This window comes from Hyperolius riggenbachi, chromosome 5, assembly GCF_040937935.1.
Source record: "Hyperolius riggenbachi isolate aHypRig1 chromosome 5, aHypRig1.pri, whole genome shotgun sequence".
Lineage (NCBI taxonomy): Eukaryota > Metazoa > Chordata > Amphibia > Anura > Hyperoliidae > Hyperolius > Hyperolius riggenbachi.
This window is the reverse complement of record NC_090650.1, coordinates 39,460,048-39,474,854: the sequence shown is the minus strand read 5'-3', so window position 1 is coordinate 39,474,854 and position 14,807 is coordinate 39,460,048. Positions and strand designations below refer to the sequence as shown.

General features: G+C 46.2%; 1 protein-coding gene across 1 annotated transcript in view; it reads right to left on the bottom strand.

Annotated features, from left to right (window-relative positions):
* Positions 1-14,127, bottom strand: part of ABCB1 (ATP binding cassette subfamily B member 1) — a 148,119-nt gene extending 133,992 nt beyond the window's left edge. The window contains exon 1 of the mRNA XM_068235515.1: positions 14,022-14,127. The gene's annotated coding sequence lies outside the window, so the exon portion shown is untranslated. The remainder of the gene's footprint in view (positions 1-14,021) is intronic.
* Positions 14,128-14,807: the final 680 nt, after the last annotated feature.

Sequence of the window (14,807 nt, the reverse complement as noted above, 5' to 3'; positions counted from 1 at the left end):
TGCCCAGTATATGTAGCCAGGGGTAGATGTGCCCAGTATATGTAGCCAGGGGCAGATGTGCCCAGTATATGTAGCCAGGGGTATATGTGCCCAGTATATGTAGGCAGGGGTAGATGTGCCCAGTATATGTAGCCAGGGGTATATGTCCCCAGTATATGTAGGCAGGGGTAGATGTGCCCAGTATATGTAGCCAGGGGTATATGTCCCCAGTATATGTAGGCAGGGGTAGATGTGCCCAGTATATGTAGCCAGGGGTATATGTGCCCAGTATATGTAGCCAGGGGTATATGTGCTCAGTATATGTAGCCAGGGGTAGATGTGCCCAGTATATGTAGGCAGGGGTATATGTCCCCAGTATATGTAGGCAGGGGTATATGTGCCCAGTATATGTAGGCAGGGGTATATGTGGCCAGTATATGTAGCCAGGGGTATATGTGCCCAGTATATGTAGGCAGGGGTATATGTCCCCAGTATATGTAGGCAGGGGTAGATGTGCCCAGTATATGTAGCCAGGGGTAGATGTGCCCAGTATATGTAGCCAGGGGTAGATGTGCCCAGTATATGTAGCCAGGGCAGGGGTATATGTCCCCAGTATATGTAGGCAGGGGTAGATGTGCCCAGTATATGTAGCCAGGGGTATATGTGCCCAGTATATGTAGGCAGGGGTATATGTCCCCAGTATATGTAGGCAGGGGTAGATGTGCCCAGTATATGTAGCCAGGGGTAGATATGCCCAGTATATGTAGTCAGGGGTATATGTCCCCAGTATATGTAGGCAGGGGTAGATGTGCCCAGTATATGTAGCCAGGGGTATATGTGCTTAGTATATGTAGGCAGGGGGTATATGTCCCCAGCATATGTAGCCAGGGGTATATGTGCCCAGTATATGTAGGCAGGGGTAGATGTGCCCAGTATATGTAGCCAGGGGTAGATGTGCCCAGTATATGTAGGCAGGGTAGATGTGCCCAGTATATGTAGGCAGGGGTATATGTGCCCAGTATATGTAGTCAGGGGTATATGTGCCCAGTATATGTAGACAGGGGTATATGTCCCCAGTATATGTAGTCAGGGGGTATATGTGCCCAGTATATATGTAGTCAGGGGTATATGTGCCCAGTATATGTAGGCAGGGGTATATGTCCCAGTATATGTAGGCAGGGGTATATGTGCCCAGTATATGTAGGCAGGTGTATATGTGCCCAGTATATGTAGTCAGGGGGTATATGTGCCCAGTATATACAGTGGTTTGCAAAAGTATTCGGCCCCCTTGAAGTTTTCCACATTTTGTCACATTACTGCCACAAACATGAATCAATTTTATTGGAATTCCACGTGAAAGACCAATACAAAGTGGTGTACATGTGAGAAGTGGATCGAAAATCATACATCATTCCAAACATTTTTTACAAATAACTGCAAAGTGGGGTGTGCGTAATTATTCGGCCCCCTGGGTCAATACTTTGTAGAACCACCTTTTGCTGCAATTACAGCTGCCAGTCTTTTAGGGTATGTCTCTACCAGCTTTGCACATCTAGAGACTGAAATCCTTGCCCATTCTTCTTTGCAAAACAGCTCCAGCTCAGTCAGATTAGATGGACAGCGTTTGTGAACAGCAGTTTTCAGATCTTGCCACAGATTCTCGATTGGATTTAGATCTGGACTTTGACTGGGCCATTCTAACACATAGATATGTTTTGTTTTAAACCATTCCATTGTTGCCCTGGCTTTATGTTTAGGGTCATTGTCCTGCTGGAAGGTGAACCTCCGCCCCAGTCTCAAGTCTTTTGCAGTCTCCAAGAGGTTTTCTTTCAAGTTTGCCCTGTATTTGGCTCCATCCATCTTCCCATCAACTCTGACCAGCTTCCCTGTCCCTGCTGAAGAAGAGATGCACCTCCGAGCATGATGCTGCCACCACCATATTTAACAGTGGGGATGGTGTGCAGAGTGATGTGCAGTGTTAGTTTTCTGCCACACATAGCGTTTTGCATTTTGGCCAAAAGTTCCATTTTGGTCTCATCTGACCAGATCACCTTCTTCCACATGGTTGCTGTGTCCCCCACATGGCTTGTGGCAAACTGAAAACGGGACTTCTTATGCTTTCTGTTAACAATGCCTTTCTTCTTGCCACTCTTCCATAAAGGCCAACTTTGTGCAGTGCATGACTAATAGTTGTCCTATGGACAGAGTCTCCCAACTGAACTTTAGATTTCTGCAGCTCGTCCAGAGTCACCATGGGGCTCTTGCAGGGCCGGCGCTGCCATAGAGGCAAAGGAGGCAGCTGCCCCAGGGCCCCAGAGCTTGTAGGGGCCCCCAGTGGCTACAAGAGGGAAAAAAATTCAAATCGACCTTATAGTTTTTGAGAAAATCGATTTTAAAGTTTCAAAGGAAAAAAAATACACATTTAAAAACCAGCCGACTTTAATGGTTAATAGCAAATCCACCTTATATTCTAGAAACCCTAAATTTGCAGGATATGTTAAGGAGATCATTGGGAATAAGAGGAAAAAAACAATTTTTCAAAAAGACCTTATAGTTTTTGAGAAAATCGATTTAAAAGTTTCGAAGGAAAAAAGTATACTTTTAAATGCGGTAAATGTCACTTTTAGTACCTAACGGTAGTGTATTTTTACATGTATCAAAAGAAAGAGCAATACATTTCCTGACGGGGTTTCCAGGGGGTCCATACGCAGCCGCAGCGCTTTGGCCAGGGATCGCTATACAGCCGCAATATGGCTGTATGAAGATCCCTGGCATTTTTTTCCTATTTTCCCAATTTTTTTTTTATGTTTAGAGTGTGGGAATTTTTTTTTTTTAATTATGTGGGGTCCCCCCTCCTGAAACTTTTTAACCCCTTGTCCCCCATGCAGGCTGGGATAGCCAGAAAGTGGAGCTCCGACCGATTGGGGCTTCAAACCCTGACTATACCAGCTGCAAAAAAGGTCCCTTAATGCCAATTTTTGCTCCGGGGTATCTGTTGGGGGGGGGCAGGTTTATTTTGCCCTGGGGCCCCATTGTTGCTTAAACCGGCCCTGGGCTCTTGACTGCATTTCTGATCAGCGCTCTCCTTGTTCGGCCTGTGAGTTTAGGTGGATGGCCTTGTCTTGGTAGGTTTACAGTTGTGCCATACTCCTTCCATTTCTGAATGATCGCTTGACCAGTGCTCCTTGGGATGTTCAAGGCTTTGGAAATCTTTTTGTAGCCTAAGCCTGCTTTAAATTTCTCAATAACTCGATCCCTGACCTGTCTGGTGTGTTCCTTGGACTTCACGGTGTTGTTGCTCCCAATATTCTCTTAGACAACCTCTGAGGCCCTCATAGAGCAGCTGTATTTTTACTGACATTAGATTACACACAGGTGCACTCTATTTAGTCATTAGCACTCATCAGGCAATGTCTATACGCAACTGACTGCACTCAGATCAAAGGGGGCCAAATAATTATGCACACACCACTTTGCAGTTATTTAATTGTAAAAAATGTTTGGAATCATGTATGATTTTCGTTCCACTTCTCATGTGTACACCAGTTTGTGTTGGTCTTTCATGTGGAATTCCAATAAAATTGATTCATGTTTGTGGCAGTAATATGACAAAATGTGGAAAACTTCAAGGGGGCCGAATACTTTTGCAACCCACTGTATGTAGTCAGAGGTAGATTTGCCCAGTATATGTAGGCAGGGGTAGATGTCCCCAGTATATGTAGGCAGGGGTATATGTGCCCAGTGTATGTAGCCAGGGGTATATGTGCCCAGTATATGTAGGCAGGGGTATATGTCCCCAGTATATGTAGGCAGGGGTAGATGTGCCCAGTATATGTAGCCAGGGGTAAATGTGCCCAGTATATGTAGCCAGGGGTATATGTCCCCAGTATATGTAGCCAGGGGTATATGTCCCCAGTATATGTAGGCAGGGGTAGATGTGCCCAGTATATGTAGCCAGGGGTATATGTGCCCAGTATATGTAGCTAGGGGTATATGTGCCCAGTATATGGAGGCAGGGGGTATATGTCCCCAGTATATGTAGCCAGGGGTATATGTGCCCAGTATATGTAGCCAGGGGTAGATGTGCCCAGTATATGTAGCCAGGGGTAGATGTGCCCAGTATATGTAGGCAGGGGTAGATGTGCCCAGTATATGTAGGCAGGGGTATATGTGCCCAGTATATGTAGTCAGGGGTATATGTGCCCAGTATATGTAGACAGGGGTATATGACCCCAGTATATGTAGTCAGGGGTATATGTGCACAGTATATGTAGACAGAGGTATATGTGCCCAGTATATGTAGTCAGGGGTATATGTGCCCAGTATATGTAGTCAGGGGGTATATGTGCCCAGTATATATATGTAGTCAGGGGTATATGTGCCCAGTATATGTAGGCAGGGGTATATGTCCCAGTATATGTAGGCAGGGGTATATGTGCCCAGTATATGTAGGCAGGTGTATATGTGCCCAGTATATGTAGTCAGGGGGTATATGTGCCCAGTATATATGTAGTCAGAGGTAGATGTGCCCAGTATATGTAGTCAGGGGGTAAATGTGTCCAGTATATATGTAGTCAGGGGTATATGACCCGGGTATAGGTAGTCAGGTGTCCCCCCAGCATGAGGGGAGTAGCGCAGTGGAAGGAGAGCTGTGAACAGCGGTGGCGAAGGTGGGTCACCTCCCCCGCCCTCTTCCCTCACCTTGGGGCTCTCCATCCCTCGCTCTCCCCTCCAGAAGTAATGTGCGGGCAGCCGGAGCGGGCGGGACTTACCTCTCCTAGTTCCGACGCGAGCATTCCACTGCCACTAGTCTGGTCTGATCCAGACCATAGCAGCGGCACGCAGATCCAGCGCCGGAACGAGGAGAGCCGCTGCCGGTTGCCCGCACATTACTTCTGGAGGGGAGAGCGAGGGAGTGAGAGCACCCTAAAGTGAGGGAAGGGGGGGGGAGATGGCACCCCTTCTCCACCGCTGCTCACAGCTCTCCTTCCACAAATGCCAGGGTGGACGGCATCCACGCTGAGGAAATAGTAAGTGGACGTCATCCACCAGCGTCCACGCACCACTCAACCCCTGCATGCTAGTGGTTCTGGGTCACTATGAGCTATCTGGGTATTCTGTAGTACTGGTCTAAGCTCAATCCCATAGTGCCATATCAATCCCTGCCATGTAATGATGAGGTCCAGAAAGTCCAAAACAGGCTGTCTGCATGTAGGATTGGTGTTGTTCTGCAAAATTTACGAGCTTAAAGAGAAACTCCGACCAAGAATTGAACTTTATCCCAATTAGTAGCTGATACCCCCTTTTACAAGAGAAATCTATTCCTTTTAACAAACAGACCATGAGGGGACGCTGTATGGCTGATATTGTGGTGAAACCCCTCCCACAAGAAACAATTCAAAGTATATACTCTTGGCAGTTTCCTGTCCGAGAACCTTGCTGCATTGTGGGAAATAGCTGTTTACAGCTGTTTCCAACTGCTAAAAAAGCATGCAGCAGCTACATCACCTGCCAACAGTAAAAATGTCACCATGTAATAAATGTCAGAATGTAAATCAGGGATTTAAAAGATTTTACTATGGGCAAACACTTACTAAATCATTTATACATATTTATTGTAAAAATGAAGCATTTTTTTATTGCATTATTTTCACTGGAGTTCCTCTTTAAAGTGAACATGAGAGGAATAAGGAATACAAACTTTTAATAAAAACACTTTATACATACCTGGGGCTTCCTCCAGCCCCCTTCGCGCTTATTAGTCAGTTGTCGTCCTTCTCCGCTGTCTGCAGCCTCCACAATCCGGCCCGGTAACTTCGGGAGCCGGGAGCATACGGCTCATGTGATCCCCATCTTGCTTCTGCAGAGACTTATACGGAATTCCGTCGGAAAAATTTTAATATCTCTCTCTCTCTCTCTCTCTCTCTCTCTCTCCGTCGGAATTATAAAATTTCCGCTGAATTCCGTTTGAGAGGTATAGGAATTCCGATTTGACTACCGGAATCGGAATTAACCTAATTCCGGCCGGAATCACGGAATTCATAATTCCGCGGAATTTTCCGAGCATCCCTAGGTATGATGTGGGAGGAAACTGGAGAGCCTGAAGGAAACCCACACAAAGATGAGGAGAACATACAGTCCAGTGTGTGTATGGAGCTTTAGTAGCTGCATGCAGTTAAAGGGGGACTATGGTGAAAATTGTACAATTTCAAATATGTGCAAACATAAACAAATAAGAAGTATGTTTTTTCCAGAGTAAAATGAGCCATAAATTACTTTTCTCCTATGTTGCTGTCACTTACAGCAAGTAGTAGAAATCTGACAGAAGTGACAGGTTTTGGAGTAGTCCATCTCTTCATAGGTGATTCTCAGCAAGGCTTTTATTCTTTATATATTCCCTAAAAAGGATTTAAACAATGATGCTGGCCAGCATTCCCTGCTCACTACACAGTTTTTTGGCAGTTGGACAGAGCAACTGCTATTCACTAAGTGCTTTTGAAAATTAATAATCACCTGAGAATCCCCTATGAAGAGATGGACTAGTCCAAAACCTGTCGCTTCTGTCAGATTTCTACTACCTACTGTAAGTGACAGCAACATAGGAGAAAAGTAATTTATGGCTCATTTTACTCTGGAAAAGACGTACTTCTTATTTGTATATGTTTGTACATATTTAAAACTTTACAGTTTTTCGCCATAGTGCCCCTTTAACTGTCGTCATTCTGTAGAATAGTCTCTCAGCAAGTCACAGTTAGATACAGAGATGCTGCAACGTCTGGAAGTGAGAGAGTTTAGATTCCTCTCATTCTACGGTCAGCGACTTCCTCCCTCCCACAAGCTCTGCAATGAATCATACATGTTGCACATGATGATTGCACGCTATGGTGACCTCATCTACCGTGAGCAACCTCCAATACACACTGATAGCCTATCGGTCTTCTCAGGAAGATGGCTGCTGAATTTCATGTCATGAAATATAAAGAGATATTATTATTATTATTATTATTATTATTATCCAAAGAAAGATATGGTAGCTTATACCAGACACCTGTTCTGTCCTAATCAGTCTTTTACAGTATATGTGGACATTTTATAAATACAGTTAATTAAGGTAATCTACTGAGGCTTTGTTCACATTGCGCTCCGATCGCGTTAGCGTTGGACTTTTTTGACGAAATTTTTTGGGGGGATTGCTGGCGCTTGGGTGGGTGGTGCGCTTTTGTTAAAAGTGCTTTTCTAAATGCTTTTAAGAGCAGTTTTTTAATTCACTCCCTGAAGCAAGTAAGGAATGTATTTATTCTTTAAAAAGCGAACACAAAGCGATTTTGTGAGCGTTTTGCGTTTTTTCTATACCTTCCATTGAGGCAGAAAAAAAAATGGTACAGGCACCCCTTTGCTGAGTGGATTGGAAACTAACCGCTCAGCTGTGAACTCTCTCTCTAGGAAATCATTGCACAAGCGGTTTTGAGGCAATTTTGAAAATCACCTGCGCTTGAAAAAAGGGCAAAAACGCACTTAGTGTGAATGAGCCCTCAGGCCCCTGTTCCCATGGAGTCCAGCCCCAGTGCAAATTTGGCTCTGTTGCCAGCACACTAAAACTACAGCCTATTCATTTCAGTAGAATGTTTCCGTTTCGCATACGTGAAAAAAAAAAAAGGTACCTGCATCAATTTTAGGGACATTGCGTCCAAATCCCCCACTGTTGAATATTGAGCACTTGAAACACCCAGAGTTATAGAGACTCTGTAACAAAAAAAAAGGTCCCCTGGGGGTACTTACCTCGGTAGAGGGAAGCCTCAGGGTCCCAATGAGGCTTTCCCCTACCCCCTCCCCACCCCGCCACCCCCCGCTGTAGCTGCAGGCAGTCCAGCGCTGGCTCCCCTTAAGTGTTCTGGAATCCTCCCTCGACAATCCTGACAAGCGCTGATTTATTTACCTTTCCTGGCACCAGCGGGGGCGCTGTTGCAGCAAACCGTACGAAGATAGGCGGAAATAGCCGATCTCTGTCGGGTCCGCTATACTGCGCAGGCGCAAGAGACTTAGTAGAGCGGGCCGACAGCGATCGGGTATTTCTGCCTATCTCCGAACGGAGAGCCGATACTGCGCCTGCGCTGGACCCGGGGAGGTAAATATTTACATGCCTGCTGTTCGGAGGGGCACTGCGAGACCGGCGTGGGACACAGGAGGATGGGGGAAGCCTCCATCGGATCTGAAGTCTTCCCCCTACCGAGGTGAGTACCCCCAGGGGAACTTTTTGTAGTTACAGGTTTTCTTTAAGCTAAGTACCCACAGGCAGATTACGGGGATCTCCGCCGACGAACGATCATTCCCCGATCATTCTGGCTGAATCTGCAAGCGTCGTCTGAGCCGTCGCAATGGAAAAATGTTTTTTTAAACGCGTTTAAAAAACATTTTTCCTTTGCATTTTTAAAAATCAATTTTCTCAACAAAAAAAAAACAAGGTGTTTTTGAAAATGTTTTTGTCTTATCTTTCTTAACATAGCAACAGTGACGATAGCATGTATGGGCGCTTTGCTATTAACCGCAAAAGTCACACAACATTACTTGAAAATTATGCAAAATTGCAAAATTACAGTTCCTAATTATGTTTACAAACAACATTAATTGCAAATTACGATGCAAAATTACTATTATGCAAAATTTGTGTTCATCACTACTACCTTATGTTAATCCATGCCATGCACTGATGAGGACCAACCAGTCTGAAACATGCTGTATGCATGATGGATTAGTGTTGTTCTGTAACGTTAAAGGATATTAGAGCTGAACCTGTTCCGGGTCACCGGAGTCAGGCTTCACTGCGCACGCCTGTGGCCGGGAGCGGACTGCGCATGATGTAACCGTGACGTCATACATAGTGCCCTCCGGGCCACGGGTGCACACAGTAGGACGCGCGCAGCCCAACCAGCGCCTGCGCAGTAAAGTCCAACTCCGGTGACCCAGAAGAGGATCCCAGGGGGATTTTAGGTAAGATAAGGGGGCATAGAGGAGAACATTTCTCCATCTTTATTCGGCTCTGGAATCTGGCATCACTGCATTCCAGCGGTTCTGGAGGTGTGTCTAGCTTACAAGGACAACAATGGGACGATTTTGCATATTCACCAGTGATGCATTGTGGGTGACATCATATGCTCACTCCAACCTGAATAATCGCAATTACGGTACCTTCTGTTATACAGATGTTAATTTGCTTCAATGTTTTGGAATAAGTACACGCCTGCACCCAGGCAGTTAATGCAGACCTGTAACTTTAAGAAAAAAAATAAAAAAAGTTAGATACTTAAAAGAATCACCAGGGGAAAAAAAAATCAGCTTTACTCACTGAGTAACTCACTAAGTTACTTTACTGAGTAAGGCTGTATTCACAGTGGGACGTTGCGTTTTAATGCAACGTTAAAGTCGCAACATGTCTGTGTTAAGAGGAAATGCACTGCAAGCAGTGAGTTACCACAACGCAACATTTTTAATGCGACTGTAACGTTGCACTGTGAACGATTAGCAGTAGCTGCGTTATAAGACTTTATAACGTGCTACCATAACGTCCCACTGTGAATGCGACCAAAAGCTGATTTTTTTTCCCTGATGATTTCTTTAACCACTTTGGCCTTCAGTAATTTTTCACCTTATGCATCTGAGCAGTTTTCACCACCATGAGCTATTGCACAGGACAGAAGGAAAACACAGAGAAATGCACCCTGTATGTATTTGGAGAGAGTTCAGCCCCCCTCATTTGAGCCTAATCACAATTCACAAGTTGTAATATGATCACTCCCCTGTGTCACCTGACTACCATGGCAGATAAGCTCATCTGAAAGCACAGGATGTTAAGAATATGTCTGCTTCCATGAAAGCAGGAAATAGAAACACTGCAGATTTATTTCAGGATTTGTATCAGCTGTAAGGGCGTGTTCACACTGCAGGCGCTTCCGGATTTTTTTTCGGCCGCGTGCGATTTTTAAAAACGCCCGCCGACTGCATGGACAATGAATGTCTATGAGAAGGTTCATATCAGCGCTGCAAGCGGTGCATGTACCATTTTCGGGGTGGTTCCGCCTCAATGGAAGTTATAGGGAAATCGGGAAGCACGTACAAAAATGCGCAATAAGGCGACTGCGCTCGCGTTTCACTTTCTGACTTGCGTCAGGGAGTGAATTACAAAAACGCTTGGAAAAAATGCTTAGAAAACCGCTAAGCACAAACACGAATTGCCCACCCAAGCGCCGGGAATCGAAAAAAATACATGCCAAAAACTGCCCAACTCAGACGGACACGCGAACGGAATGCAGTGTGAACAAGGCCTCACAAAGAATGTTTTTCTTTAAAAGGTTATTATGCTGTTGCATATCTTTTAGAGCAGAGAGGAAGTTCTGAGTTGAGGTCCGCTTTAAGTAGGGGGAAACCTCTGGACGGTCCAGAGGCTTACTAACCCATCCCCAGACCCATCGTCCTGTGAAGGGTCTACCTGAATATATCCAACAAGAGGTTGTAAGATACATTTTCATGGCTGCTTTCCTCTTTGTGTACGAGCACGGCCATACTGCGCATGCGTGAGCGGCTTTGTGCTAATGCGCAGGCTCTTGCACAAAGGGGAGCGCGACCACATTCTAGAAGATAGATCTGGCCAGTGGCAGTGGGGTCGAGTACTTCCTTCTACTTAGGTACATATATACATTTTTTTGTCAGGTTTGCTTTACGGTGTATCTACATGTATCTGGCTGAAGGGCCAGGACGTCTTGGGGGAAGAAGGAGTTCCTGTGCCTGGTAGTCCTGGAGGAGATGGTTCGAAAATGGCGGTCCAATGATAGTAAGTTAAGGTAGCGGTTATCTGGGTGGGAGGGATCTTTCACAATTCTGACTGCCCTGGATTGCAGTCTGAAGGAGTAGAGAAGGTTTAGAGGTGGGAAGGTGGACCCGATGATCCTCTCAGCTGCTTTGATAACTCTCTGAAGCTTGTGCTTGTCCCTGGCGGAGGCACCTGTGTACCAAAGAGTGATGGAGGAGCAGATAATCGACCCGATGGTGGCAGAGTAAAAGCCAAACCTTTTCAGCTGGTGCAGAACGAAAGGCTGGGCCTTTTTCTGTGTTTTGGAGGTGTAAGCTTTCCACATGAGGTCGCTGGTGGTGCCCAGGAAGCAGGCGCTGGGAACTCTGGCGACCTCAGAGCCCTCAATGAGTATCTGGGCGAGATCGGGGTGAGGGCAAGTTCTGAAGTCGACTGTCAGTTCAACGGTTTTTCCTGAGTTGAGTGCCAGATTATTATCCTTACACCAGTTGCAGATCCTTTCAATCTCCCTCTTCCGGCGGTAGTTCTGTTCTCCGCACTTGTCCAAGAGGCCTATGATGGTGGTGTCATCCGCGAACTTGATCACCTTGACGGGGTAGTCTTGGGACTGGGAGGTGCAGAAGTTTGTATATAGGGAGAACAAGATTGACAACAGGACACAAACTTGGGACGCATCTATATTGGTGATTTGCATGCTCGAGGTGAAGGCGTCGAGCTTCACCACTTGGGACCTGTTTTTAAGGAAGTCCTTCAGCCATGTGCAGAGGGGGGGATACACGTTGAGTTGATTCAGCTTGCCATGGAGGATGTTTGGACTGATGATGTTGAATGAGGAGCTCAAATCAAGGAGAAGGATCCTGGCATAGGAGTCTGGCCTGTCCGGGTGGGTCAAAATGGGCTCCAGGCTGATGTTAATGGCATTGTCATCAGACCTGTTTGTTCTGTGGGCAAACTGCAGAGGATCAGTTTAGTCATTGGCGGTGAGTTTCAGGTGTGACAGGACCAGCCTTTTCGAAAGAGCTCATAACATTTGAAGTGAGAGCGATTGGTTTGAAGTCATTGATATCTGCAGCACCTGGTTTATTTGGTAATGGAAAAGAATCCCAACTTTAAGGGACACCTGCACTCATGCTACATTGCAGTGGCGGCTCCAGGAAATTTTTTAGGGGGTGCTATGCAGGTGCTGGACCAATTTCCGGGGGAGCTGACGATGGGTGTGGCTGCAACCTGCGGCGCGCTAAGCGCGCCGCGGCGAAAAAATGGGCGTGGTCATGACCGGCTGAGGGCGGGGCTAACTGTAATTTAAAGTGAACCCAGGGTGAGAGTGATATGGTGGCTGCCATATTTATTTCCTTTTAAACAATACTAGTTGCCTGGCAGCCCTGCTGATCTATTTGGCTGTAGTAGTGAACTGAATTACACCAGAAACAAGCCATGCAGCTAATCTTGTCAGTTCTGACAATATTGTCAGAAACCCCTGACCTGCTGCATGCTTGTTCAGGGTCTATGGTTGAAAGAATAAGAGGCAGAGGACCAGCACGGCAGCCAGGCAACTGGTATTGCTTAAAGGGAGATAAATATGGCAGCCTCAATATTATTCTCACCTCGGGTTCCCTTTAAAAGTGCAACGCAAAGACAGAGGGCCCAAGTTTTGGTGACCCTTTTCCCAGAAAATTCACATAATTGTGCAGGTTTTCTCAAGAAAATACACGTAATGTGAGCAGATTTTAACAAAAAACACGTCCAATGACCCCAATATGCACAATTGTTATCAGATATGGCTCCAATATGCACAATCGGTAGCAGATATGACCCCAATATGCACAATCGGTAGGAGATATGACCCCAATATGCACAATCGGTAGCAGATATGACCCCAATATGCACAATCGGTAGCAGATATGACCCCAATATGCACAATCGGTAGCAGATATGGTCCCAATACGCACAATCGGTAGCAGATATGGTCCCAATACGCACAATCGGTGGCAGATATGGTCCCAATACGCACAATCGGTGGCAGATATGGTCCCAATACGCACAATCGGTGGCAGATATGGTCCCAATACGCACAATCGGTGGCAGATATGGTCCCAATATGCACAATCGGTGGCAGATATGGCCACAATATGCACAATCGTTATCAGATATGGTCCCAATATGCACAATCGGTGGCAGATATGGTCCCAATATGCACAATCGGTGGCAGATATGGTCCCAATATGCACAATCGGTGGCAGATATGGCCACAATATGCACAATCGTTATCAGATATGGTCCCAATATGCACAATCGGTGGCAGATATGGTCCCAATATGCACAATCGGTGGCAGATATGGTCCCAATATGCACAATCGGTGGCAGATATGGTCCCAATATGCACAATCGGTGGCAGATATGGTCCCAATATGCACAATCGGTGGCAGATATGGTCCCAATATGCACAATCGGTGGCAGATATGGTCCCAATATGCACAATCGGTGGCAGATATGGTCCCAATATGCACAATCGGTGGCAGATATGGTCCCAATATGCACAATCGGTGGCAGATATGGTCCCAATATGCACAATCGGTGGCAGATATGGTCCCAATATGCACAATCGGTGGCAGATATGGTCCCAATATGCACAATCGGTGGCAGATATGGCCCCAATATGCACAATCGGTGGCAGATATGGCCCCAATATGCACAATCGGTGGCAGATATGGCCCCAATATGCACAATCGGTAGCAGATATGACCCCAATATGCACAATCGGTAGCAGATATGACCCCAATATGCACAATCGGTAGCAGATATGACCCCAATATGCACAATCGGTAGCAGATATGACCCCAATATGCACAATCGGTAGCAGATATGACCCCAATATGCACAATCGGTAGCAGATATGACCCCAATATGCACAATCCGTAGCAGATATGACCCCAATATGCACAATCGGTAGCAGAAATGACCCCAATATGCACAATCGGTAGCAGAAATGACCCCAATATGCACAATCGGTAGCAGAAATGACCCCAATATGATATGCACAATCCGTAGCAGATACGACCCCAATATGCACAATCCGTAGCAGATACGACCCCAATATGCACAATCCGTAGCAGATATGACCCCAATATGCACAATCCGTAGCAGATATGACCCCAATATGCACAATCCGTAGCAGATATGACCCCAATATGCACAATCAGCATCAACTGAAAAAGAAAAGAAAAACCCATTTACTCACCTACAGCCAGAAGACCTTCTTTCCCGACCTCCTGTCCCGAGTCCCGACCTCCTTGTGGCGCGCAGCGCCCGCGCGCCCACGATCCTCTTCCTTCCCGACGTCACGACGAGACTTCCTGCCTGCATGCAGAGAGCAGGGCTACGGGAAAATGGCCGCCCGAAGCCATGCACTGCAGACTCGAAGTCTGCAGAACAGGGCTCCGGGCGGCCATCTTACCGTAGCCCTGCCTGCTGCTCCGTGCTGCCGCTGTGTGAACTGACTTGGCGTCTTTTAGACGCCTGAAGTCAGTTCACTCCAGGGGGTGCTTTGGGGGTGCTTGGACAATTCTAGGGGGTGCTCGAGCACCCCCTTGCACCCCCCTGGCGCCGCCCCTGCTACATTGTCATGCAAGATGACAAGTCATTCAGGTGATGAAAATGCAGTGTGTATAGTTCTATTATCTTGTTTCCCTATTCTGGGAGCAAAATGGCCAGAGCACCGCACATTGCATTAAAAACGAACTGCAATGACTTATAATAGAATTGCAGTAAATTATTCAGGATACCCACTTATACATTAAATACCCTGGTTTCAGCATCAAAAACAATTCCTTAGGCCTCGTGCATACTACATGCAATTCCAATTTGCGTTTTTGACGCAATTTTACATGCAATTCCGATTTGCTATTTTTAATCGGTACTGCATGCTGCGTTTTTTCTGCGTTTTTCTTTTGGTAACATCCAGGGAAAATCAGAATCGCAAATCCGATTTGCATTGTGCAGGGGGCCTTATATTGATGTATGTTGA